Genomic DNA, 10,415 nt, shown 5'->3' with positions numbered 1-10,415 from the left:
CTTGCCCACCAATGTTATGCCAACCTGCGACTGGAAAACACAAAGAGCACAACAGCCAGCTGAACAGTGTGAACAATGCTGCAGTGATTAGTGATTTGGGATTGTTTTTCAGGGCGTGTAAATTGAAAAATTCCAGCTGGTAAGCATGCAGAATTGATTCTGCGGAGGAGGCCGGGCTGATGCGTTTAGCATTTGTCCACACAAGCAAAATAATTCAGTGGTAATAGGAACGGCCGCTTGAGAGGGAGGGAGGAATCGCATTTAAGTGGAAAGAACATTGAGTCAACATTTCTTTCTTTGTTGTTGGAGAGTGGAGTGTACACTGTGGCTTTATGAGAATCTCTCTTTGTTTTGTGCGTGTGTGTGTGTGTGTGTGCGTGTGTGTGTGTGTGTGTGTGTGTGTGTGAGACAGCCCAAATAGAGATGTGCACTGTGTTTTCCGACTCACACAGTTCTTTGATGATAGCAGAGTGAGGGTCACCCTCTGTCTTTCTGCAGGTCAGTGAACATATTTCTTCTGAATCAGGAGTTATATGTTTAATTCAAATTCAATTTCAACTTTTACTAATTAAATCTTTTTTTAGGGTAAGAGGCAGAGGGGCTTAGACTGCAGATTCAAGAGCTTTACAGGATCTAAACAATTCAACTTTTTTCTTTTCTGTCGTACCATCTGGAAGACAGTGGTGTTTGTCTGCAGTGAAAATGTGTGTTTGACTTCTCTGTGTAAACCCAGTCAGAAACTTCTGCCTCTCTCAATCGAAACAATAAGAAAAGACGGAGTTAGGTGACGTTGTGAAATAGCATGGGATCATGGGAGTTGTTGTCTTCATTACCATAAGCTCCTCCCGGTTTGGATTCCTTCAGTGTGAGTGGTTCAGGAAATCAAACAGCCCCTGTGATTATAACAAAAACACTGAATGAAGCAGCTTCACAGTTAAAGTCAGAGTCTGAGCGACGCTGTACGGAGGACAGAGACTCAGGGAAGAGCTGGAGCTGAGACTGATGCTAACCTTTGTTCTGACTGTTTCTCTGATAACTTATGAAGCAGACGTTCAGCAGGTTTTTACCAGTAGCTGAATGATCCTCAGAGGTGTCCTCCTCTCCACAACAAACACACCAGGGGATTAAAACCAGTAGAAACACTGAATAAAGCATTTTGATGTTAAACATCAAGATTCAGCGACGCTCTTCAGTGACACAGGACAGGACGTCTCCAGCAGCTGGAGCTGAGCAGCTTGTTCCTCTAAGAACTTCAGATCCAGACGTCCCACGACTAAAATCATCTGCTTCAAACAACGAGCTGAAAACCAAAAGGTGGAAAAAGAGAATCTTAAAAGTTATAACTTCTGTCAGACAAACACACACATGATCATAGAGGATATGATGTCATCACTAAGCGACCAATGAGACGTTGGTTTGATGAAAACATTTGTGATGATGTCAGAACACAACTCAACAACATACAGAACATCGGTCCAGTTGTTTTTAGACAATTCATTTTTGGTTATTTATATAATGGAAGAATAACGTTGAATATCAACAGGATTCTTCCTGTAAGTGCACAAACACAAAAAGGAACCAGCTGCTCAGTAACTGGAGAAGTGATTTTCAGTGTTAAAGAAAAAGCCGATATTGTCTGTGTTTCAGTCTGTGATGTTATCTTTCCAGTAAACCTTTCTGCAGACGCTCTGACCAGCAGCCTCAGCCCCGTGGTCTCTGATTACGTTAACAAATAGCATTCCCCATTCAAGTCAACAGAAAGGTTTTCAATGACAGCTCGCTTGACAAAAGGTCAGCGTCAGGCTCAGCACTGCTAATTAAGTCCAATTGGTGAATGTCAGATCCACAAAGGGCATTGCTAATCCCCAGCTCTGCCTAAATAGGCGTCTCTGCTGTGTGTGTGTGTGTGTGTGTGTGTGTGTGTGTGTGTGTGTGTGTGTAAAGTAAAGATAGCTGAAAGAGGGAGGGAGGTGATAGGAAGAGGAGTGTGTTTTTTGGGATACACCTCAGACAGTATAGTGTGTAGATTAACGTATTGAGACATGATGAGGTTAAAATAGATTATTTACTTTTGTTTATTTATTTTTAATCGTATTCACTCTTTCAGTCGCAGAATAATTTGCATACGTGCCACTACTTATTAATATAGTAAACAAAAACACACACAAAACAAACAATAAATAAATAGATAAATACAAAAATAAAAACAAAGAAGCCCAAAATAATATTAATGATAATAATAAAAATAAAGAAATGGTGAATAGATAATCAAAGATCATGATTCTGAAGCTGATTAATGTTCATCAGCCTGAGACATTTTAGGGAGAAGGATATCATCGGTCCTTTCAGCCAGTTCCCAAAATCTGTTAATGTTAAAGTGACAGCGCCCTCTGGTGGCCATAGTAATACAGCAGGAGCAGAGGAGGAAGTCAGGTGACATTATTATAAAGCCACAAAGTCCTCAGAAGGAAGAGGTGTACGATCAATTGATTTTAAGTAAGTAAAATCAACTAGGAGATAAAAACAAAAAGAAAAACAAAAAGAGATGCAGATTAACAAAAACAAAAACTGTCTTCATTACTTCAATAAATAACATTATTAACTGAATTAACTGTAAATCATAAAAAGACAGATTGAACCTTGAACCCAGCAAAGATGGAGTTAAATACAGGAAACAGTAGAAAAACTCTGCTGCCATCATGACAGCACTTTGTTCTGGAACGATTATACAATTCAAATCTAAAGTCAAATAAAATTGATTTATGGCCATGCACTGTTTCACATATAGAAAAGTAATTTGAACAAATCTTAAGTCAAGTTGTTGCTAGTTTATCTGGAACTTTCAACCACATCACACAGTCTTCCTCAGTCTTATGACATAACTTAAATTCCCTCGGGTGATGACAGCTGAACTCCATCCACTGAAGAGACGAGATGTTAAAATGTTATCTTTTTTATTTTTGACAATCTGCTGTGTCCAACATCAAGAATAAACCTAACGACAGTTAGCCAGCTAGTGATTCATAATGTCGCTAACAGCAGGTTAGCTAACGTTAGCATATCTACTGTAGCCGTCACTAATGAAAACAGACATGTAACATTATCACGTTACTGACACATGGAGAAGAAAAACCAGTTCCAGCTGGACCTTTTAGCAGCTCTGAGGGTTCTCCTCTTAGTAAACCAGACCAGTATCGGCTCCATGGTCAGACTGGGAAAGAAATTCAGTCTGATCCAGTGGGACTGGCTGCATGAATGACACTGATGGAGCCTGTAAACACTTTAAATAGCTTTTTAAATGCTTTGACGGTCCACGGGCCAACCAGGACCTGAGCCGCTGAACGCTGCACTGTGACATCTCACCTGTGGGCGGAGCCTGTGTGTTTATAAATGTGAGAAGGACTCCAGCTACAACAACAAAGAAACCCAAAGCAGAGAAACTCAGATTACAACACACACAGAGGGGGTGTGGCTTAGTTCTCTGCTCAGGACGCCATTGATCCACTGTATCTTTACATAGAAAATAGTTGTTTGCTGCTGTGTTAGTGTTTAAAATCTCATTTACAGAAACTTTAAAATGCAGAATTCAACTGAACAACAGCTGCTAGCAAAGACAACAAGGTCAGTAACACTTATAAATTATCATCCATGTTGCGTTTACCACCGTCTGGTAGTTGCGACTGATAAGGTCCAATCAGGAGTGACCCTGGGTGTCTCCATTTCTGTCCAAACAGACTGCAACACAACCCAGAGTTTTCAGACTGAAACGGGTGCTGCAGAGTTTCCAGCTGTGATTAGCGTGGGCACCAACTGACCCAAGAAACATTCAGTATCAAACTATCCAGTTACTTTTGAACCCTTTGGACACTGTGTGTTAAAAAGACCGTCTCACATACAGTCCCTCTAATACTGATGTAAAGCTGGGACTAGAATCCTGTCCATGGCTATAAATACCTTACTTTCTCCTTGATCTCTAATTGTTTTTTTCCAGTGTACATATGACCTTTATATACAGTACATGCATGAAATTTGCAGATATATTACAACACAGGGCAGTAATAAGACTCGTGCCCACTGAGTGAACTTTAATCAGGAGGGAAGCGTTGACAGTATTTACTCTCTCTCCTGCTGTTTTTATCCAGAGATGCAGATTGGTAAATGCCTCGCTCGTCTCCCTCTCTGCTCGCTGTCTTCAGGTTGCTGTGGGAGGAACGTGTGCGTCGGTGCAGTGTTTGATTATCAAGTCTCTCTGGGGATGTGTGTGTGTGTGTGTGTGTGTGTGTGTGTGTGTGTGTGTGTGTGTGTGTGTGTGTGTGTGTGTGTGTGTGTGTGTGTGTGACAGTGTGGCCACATGTAGCTTCTAATGAGCCCCAGTGGTGGCTCTCCAGTGGGCATGTCTATTGATCATTAGCCTGCTGTCCACACTCTAATTTCCAACAAGGAAGCGCCAGTTGCAACAAGAGGCCGGTCAGATTGCCTGTTACTGAGCGTGTGCATGTTCGTGTGTGTGTGTGTGTGTGTCTGTATGTGTGTGTGTTCAGAGCGTGCAGTCTGATGTGGAAAGTCGAGGTTTGATGTGTGTGATGTGTGTGGCAGGGCAGCAGGCTGTCTCTACTTATTAGGATGTTTAAACTCAGAAAGCCAGAGGTTAGCAAGTTATGGGGACGCCATGCTGTTACAGCGCGCCAACACCGGCTTTTACTGTAAAACAACGCGGTGGAGACGCTGGAATCCACCTCTGACCACTGCTGCTCTATACTGGTTTTCTGACATGTGAGAAGACAGAAACAAACAGAGCGGCTGCTGCCAGGTTTGTTTTGGAGCCGTTTCAGGTGAGAGATTTCAGGTTTGTTCCTGTTGCAGTCAGCAGTATGTTTTTATTTCCAAACAATAACGAGCTCCTCCAGATTTTCTACAGAATTTTACAGAGGAAAAACCTCTTGCCTAAATAAACCATTTAAAGCATGTAACATTAATAAAACATATGATGCAAACAAAGCTGTTTTTCTGCTGCTTTCAAAATGCATCGTTTTCACAGGACACCGTGTTTCCCTATTGTGTCCTATACTGTTATACACACTGTATATAATCTGTGAGGTCATGGTGCTGTGTATACACTTGAATGAAATAACAGAATATGAAGATTATTTTGGTAAGTTTTATTTTACCAAACAAAGATAAAGTAGTGATGAAGTGCTCGAAGGTTCTGCAGGGATCAGACCGTCTGTAGCTCACAGCTCTACTGTAACTCCTCATGTATGTGTGATGTTAAACTAGTGGTCACTGTAAGTTACTTCCTGTCCACAGTCGACATGAAATATCACGGCGAGACTGATGCCGACCACACACCAGAAGACTTTGAAAAAAGACTAAAGTCTGCCTTCTGTCACTGTTTGCAAGACTGCAACTAGATTCTAGAATATTTCCCATCATGCTCTTCCTTTAATTGTCACGATCTGTCCGTAAAGTTACTATTTGGACTTTGTATTTTTATACATATATTCATTTCCTGTTTTATTTTGAAATGATTACGTAGTGTGTCCGTTGGATGTTTCTCTTCCCTTCTTTGTCTAGTTTTACCTCCTTTGTGGTTGTCTGCCCTGATATGTTACACCTGTGTTCAGGTACCCAGGTGTCTCTACGTCTCAGTCAGTCCTCTGTTTAGTCTCTGGTTCCTCATGGTTCCTCATGGTTCCTCATGGTTCCTCATGGTTCCTGAGTTTCTGGACTTTGTTTTTTACCCAGGATTCTTTGCTTCTATTCAAGAAGGAGACCAGTTCAGTGCAGCGTGCTGCGTCTTGAGTACACTCACATGTAGTACACTGGCGACTGTTGAGGATGAGAAGTGTTTTACACTCAGCTTGGAGGTACTTCTACTCCATGTTGCCGTACTTGTCGATATGAACGTCCTCGTGCACTAAACGCAGCGAGTGTGAGAGTGGAAGAAGGTTGAGACACAACAACAGTCTGTTACATGGTTGGACTCATCAGCCTCACTGTTGCAGTGTGTTAGCAAGTGTTAGCAGGTCAACCTCAGTATGAACAAGTATGACGACCTGTGTTGTAGGATTACAACAGTTATATTGTTGTTACTGCCAATAATTCATGATCTGTTTCTCCACCAGTTACAGATGCTCGACAGGAAGTTATAATGTCGACAGAGACAGTAATAAAAACTTAAAAATGTCCTTATCTGTTTACAGCTGCATGATCATCTTCATTAAACATTTATCTGTTTAGAAACTGAAAAACAAAGAGTCACCTCTGGATTCCTGTTTATCACTAACATCACTATTAATCTTCAGTCATGCTTTTATACACAGCTTCAGTAGGATTTAATAGAGTCAGCCTCCATGGTACAGACACACACACACACACACACACACACACACACACTCTCACACACTCTTACGGGCAGCATAACAACAGTAAAATATGCGTGTCACCAAACACTTCATTATCATGGAAAATCAACATAACATATGCTCGATGTATACATCCCAGACCTAGACAGGTACACACACACACACACACACACACACACACACACACAGACACACTTAGGAGTTGTAGAGACACACACTGCTAAAACACACACACACACACACACACACAAATGCACCTGATTTCCATGACAATTAAAGCGGCGGTGTTGGATGCAGGAGGGAGTCGCGCAGCAGGAGGCTAATGTGGATCCCTGCATGCTCGGCCAGGTGGCTGCATCCTCCCCCTCTGCCACCCACACTGTGAGGGAGAGACGGGGGATGGGGGGGGGTTAGCTGTAGAAAATGGTAGATTAAAGGAAACTGGATGATGAGATAAAACTGGAAAAGCACAAAAAACTTCTGTTTTGTCTTAAGACACTGCAGAACACAGCAGAGGAAACCAGCAGCCGGGCTTTTACTCAGACCGCCTTCACTTTAATGTCAGATACAGATGTGTCTGATTATCTTTATAATCAGACACATCTTTATGAGGGGGGGGGGCACCCTGGACAGGTTTCCAGTGTCAGCTGGGATTGGTAAAATAATATGATATGATAAAATAAAAGGATAAGCGATGTGGATGATGATCTGTGACACATGGGCAGTGTATAGCTATGACGGGGTTTTGATGGTATTTAATATATTAACATATAACCAACGGTCAAGAGCAACTGGATGTTGATTTCAGCAGATCTCAGGTGAAACACTCAGAGAAACCAAATCCTGCAAAGGTTTGGATGGTGTGTCCAGGTGGGCGGGGCTTGGTGACTTATAAGACGTCGTTATCCAGGACCCGGCAGCTCACTGCTTCAGTGGAGGACGTTCTCCTCACCCCCCCCCAGAGAGCGTCTGTAATCCATCCCAAAGAAACATGACGGAAAAGTTTGTTTTTTAGTCTCCCTTTCCAAGCCAATGGTGTGTGTGTGTGTGTGTGTGTGTGTTAGTCTGTGTGTGCGCACCATGGGGGGAAAGAAAATAATTAGCACTGCATTTCAAATCTAATTTTTGGACCAATATCAGAATATCGGCGCCTCAGCTCTCGGCCCAGTGGGACAGAGTTCATCATGGCGTCTGATTAAAGCCCCGTCTTCACTTCCATGACTCCAGTTCACGTTATTAGGCCTCACTATTGTTATCAGGACAATTTAAATGCTTATAGGTGGGAGCAGAGTGATTCCAGTGGGCGATGTGCTGAGGCTCATTGCGGTCCACGACCCGCCGCCTCACTCCGTTCCCTGGAATGTGTGTGGATCGTTCGGCCCGGGATGCTCCGTCGCCTCCTGAGCTCATAGAGGACAGTGAAGTGGAACCCAGAGCCCGTCAGAGCTGACTGATAAACCTCCATCTCATCCTGCCTCACTTTAACATTCCAGCCGTGTCCCAGACTCCGTTTATCTGCTGTGTGCCCAGGCCAACCATGGCCGCTATCAGGAAGTGGACCAGACGCACTCTTCACATTCCTTATATACTTATACTATAGACCATATATTCTATCATCATCATTTCAAGCTGCTCCGCTCCGACCTCAGACTGACGTCATCACACTTTGACTTAATGTCTCTTTATTTCTCAGGGTTATGATCTCATGTGTTTCCTCTGTCTCAGACTTCGTTCTTTGCCGTGACACCTGAGGTTTCATCACATGTATAACCCAGACTGCAAAATAAATCCAGCCACATGCTCGTTTTCTTCTGGCCCAGTGTACGTCCAGTTCCACGGCCCAAATCTGGCCCATATTCAGCACGATTGTCAGATGCTACTTCCACATCTGGACCAATTCTGGCGCACACACAGAAAATCCTCTGGCTGTCAGTGGATACCGAAGAGGATAACAGCTGGACTCTGCCCACATGTGGAAGTTCATGGGCCAGACTCAGTTTCATTTTGCTTTCTGGGACGTAACTAGGAAACAGAAGAATTGCTTTGAATGAAATCAGCTTCAGTTTCAGTCTCACCAGCTTTTTAACAGAATTTCCATTAAATTCAACTGTCTTCAGTGATTGAAGTGACCTGTAGCTCCACTCACAGCTTCACCATGATGACCTTTGACACGTGAATTTGTTCCACAGCGCTGACCTCGGAGAGAGTCGGAGTCCACACTGAAGAAAGTCGCCATCCACGTTGATATAACCTTATCTACTGGAGGATAAACTGTCCATAAAATCATGGTTTGGTTAAGTTTATGAAAGGAGCTTTGTTGTCATGGTTACAATAATAACAACATGGTTGAGGTTGTCAAAGAGTCATGGAAAGAAACAACATACCTCCTCCTGACGTGGACTTTGTCTCTATTTAAACTACGTCACAGAATTTTTCACTTTCCTCCCGCCATCATTTCTGCGACCACTAGATGTCGCCTAGCAACAAAACCTGACAAATTTATGGTATGTATTAAAAATCATGGGCGAAAATATAAAAGATAACACCCACCTTTGATAAAGTTTACTTACTGTGTTACTCTCTGAGCTCATCACACTTGGACTTAATGTCCAGGATTCAGACCCGAGTTGTGATAAGAACCAAACCTGGAGCATCCTCTCAGAAGTCTTAGTTTGATTTAATTGTGACATGTTTTTATATGATCCTTGCTGTATGAGATAACGTTGCTGTGATGACCTCAGTTCCCACTGAGTCACTGAGGCTTCACTGTCTCTCCCAGAATAAACGGAGTCACTGAGGCTTCGGTGTCTCATCTGGAGACTCTCTCAGGACGCTGGATGTTGACTCAGAGTCTGTGCTGCTGATTAGTGATCTAATGAGCTGAACTTCCCAGTGTGTGACTCTAACAGCTCCATGATTCAGTTCCTGCTCGCTTCTGTGTCATATTTCAGAACTGGATTTCCTGGACTGGACTCCATGTGACCCAACTGGACCTGACTGGAACTGTGTTCAAGACTAAAGACAAGCTGTACCTGACTGAATCAGAGGAGTTTGTGTATCTGAGGAACTAAAACAACCAACACAGCGACACTGTTGACTGTATAAGTCAACAGGAAACCTGCAGTACTGAGTCATGAGCTCTCAGGGCCACCGTAATTTACCCTACAACTGCTGAAGTGATAACTTTGCAAAGTTGTAAAGTCTTCACTTCTTTGGTGCAGTTTGTTTTGATAGGTTAAAGTGACTAAATTGTCTGAGTGCTACCTTAAAGAACGTGCCCCTTCAGTTCAGCCTCCTGCATAGTTTAAACACAGGGAAGTCGTTGGTTTGAATATTGCTGCTGAGATACAATCGACCATCAGCAGATGGAATCGGCTCATTCACCATAAAACTGTAAACATTCAAATGTCTTCCTTTTTTTGGCTGGACCTCAACAGTGGGGCCAGGCCTATAAACCGGACTGACTGGCTGACTGAGTGACTGACATATTTCCACCCCTGGTCAGCAGAGTGCCTCGTCACTGAGTTGGAGTTTCTGGCACAAACAGGTTCTGTTAGAGGGCCGTTTACACTGCAGCTCATTGTCTCCAGGTCTAGAAACTATCAAACAGACCGAGTATAAACCTAGTTCAGGTCTGGACCTGGTTCCAGGATGGACCTTGGTTGGATGCCGACTGGGGGCTCAGGGCTACACCTCTTATTTCAGGCAGTCTACTGAGCTGCTCTGGTTTCCTGGCTGCTCTGGAACTGCAGGGAAGAGGAGGAGCACTTCCAATACACTGAGCCTCACTTCCATTACAGCAAATAAACTCTGATTCCATGTGTCATTATTACTAAAGGAGCCAGAGGAAGAACTAAAGATAAGACACACCGAGCAGAGAGAGAGGGAGGGAGGGAGGGAGAGAGAGAAGTCATCGGTAACTGCTAAAGAAGCTAGCAGATCTGAATGTAGCATGTAAACAACAGAAACAGGGAATATGGTTTATGTCAGAGTCACCACATGACAACTGACCAAACTGTCTGCTGATGAAGATCATGTCAATGATCAAAA

The sequence above is a fragment of the Seriola aureovittata genome, chromosome 20, assembly GCF_021018895.1.
Source record: "Seriola aureovittata isolate HTS-2021-v1 ecotype China chromosome 20, ASM2101889v1, whole genome shotgun sequence".
In the NCBI taxonomy this organism is placed as follows: Eukaryota; Metazoa; Chordata; class Actinopteri; order Carangiformes; family Carangidae; genus Seriola; species Seriola aureovittata.
The sequence above is the reverse complement of the archived record's forward strand: the minus strand, read 5'-3'. Positions refer to the sequence as shown.